The following is a 1,397-nucleotide window of genomic DNA, read 5'->3' as shown; positions in this document are numbered from 1 at the left end:
GAGAGGAACCATGAGAGACGATGGACTCTGAAAAACAAACTGAGGGTTCTAGAGGGGAGGGGGGTGGGAGAATGGGTTAGCCTGGTGATGGATATTAAAGAGGGCACGTTCTGCATGGAGCACTGGGTGTTATGCACAAACAATGAATCATGGAACACTACATCAAAAACTAATATGTAATGTATGGTGATTAACATAACAATAACAATTAAAAAAAATTAAGTTTAAAAAAAGTAACATACAGTTGAAAATAAAAATGAGAAATCTCAAAAAAAAAAAAAAAAAAGAGAGGATGAGGATCTTCTGTTTGAACAATCTTTCCTGCTCTGGTTCTTTCAGAAGCCCTAACATGGCACCATTTCAATTCACAGCATGTGGGTCCTGTATGTGTGGCTATTTATTTCTTGGTCTAAGAATTCCACGGGTTGTAAAATTTCCCTGGATGTTTGGTTATGGGAATACCTTTGCAGAATCATAATTCAGCCATCATTTATCATCTGAGATTAGTAGGCTATGTCCCAGAACTTGTAGGGTTTCTTCATGTATGTTTAAACATGTATTTTAGTACAAAATTATGTTTTTGGAGATTTGTCCATGTTGATACAATCCTAGTTCATTCATTAATTACTGTATATGGTTTCCATTGTATGAATGCCACAATATATCTATTCTGATAATAACCAATATTTCCAGTTTTTCATTACTATAAACAGATGCAATAAAAATTCTGTTTGTTTTGTTATGCATACGTGAGAGAGTTTCTTTAGAGCATGCGCTCTGCGATTCATAGTGTATAAGTATCTTTGACTTTACTAAATAGTGTCCACTTGCTCTCTAAAGTGTTTGTTCATTTCTGCACATTCCCACCAATACTTGGGGTTATTAGAATTTTGTATTTTTTTGCCAAATTGAATGCATATAAGATATATCTTGTTATTATATATTTTCCTGATTAACTGTAAGGTTGATTATATTCTCATATTTTTCTAGACTCTTTGGAGTTCTTAGCCTTTGAACTGTCTATTCTTTGGCCATTTTTTTTTTAAGATTTTATTTATTTGAGACAGAGAGAATGAGAGAGAGAGAGCACATGAGAGGGGGTAGGGTCAGAGGGAGAAGCAGGCTCCTTGCTGAGCAGGGAGCCCGATGCGGCACTCGATCCAGGGACTCCAGGATCATGACCTGAGCTGAAGGCAGTCGCTTAACCAACTGAGCCACCCAGGCGCCCTCTTTGGCCATTTTTATATTGTGTTGCTTTTTCCTATTTATTTGTGTACTTTATTACACTTTAAATATTAATATTTTATTGGTTGTACATATTATAAATTATTTTTATACTTATTTTATTAGTACAATGTGTTTGGAGGGTGGGGAGGGATGTGTAACAAAATGTGAAC

General features: G+C 35.4%; 1 pseudogene; it reads left to right on the top strand.

Annotated features, from left to right (window-relative positions):
* The window catches only part of LOC102742004 (V-type proton ATPase subunit D-like), a 20,649-nt pseudogene extending 20,301 nt beyond the window's left edge, over nt 1-348 (top strand).
* Nucleotides 349-1,397: the final 1,049 nt, after the last annotated feature.

This window comes from Leptonychotes weddellii, chromosome 2, assembly GCF_054177405.1.
Source record: "Leptonychotes weddellii isolate Sample4059 chromosome 2, ASM5417740v2, whole genome shotgun sequence".
Lineage (NCBI taxonomy): Eukaryota > Metazoa > Chordata > Mammalia > Carnivora > Phocidae > Leptonychotes > Leptonychotes weddellii.
This window is presented reverse-complemented; position numbering and strand designations above follow the sequence as displayed.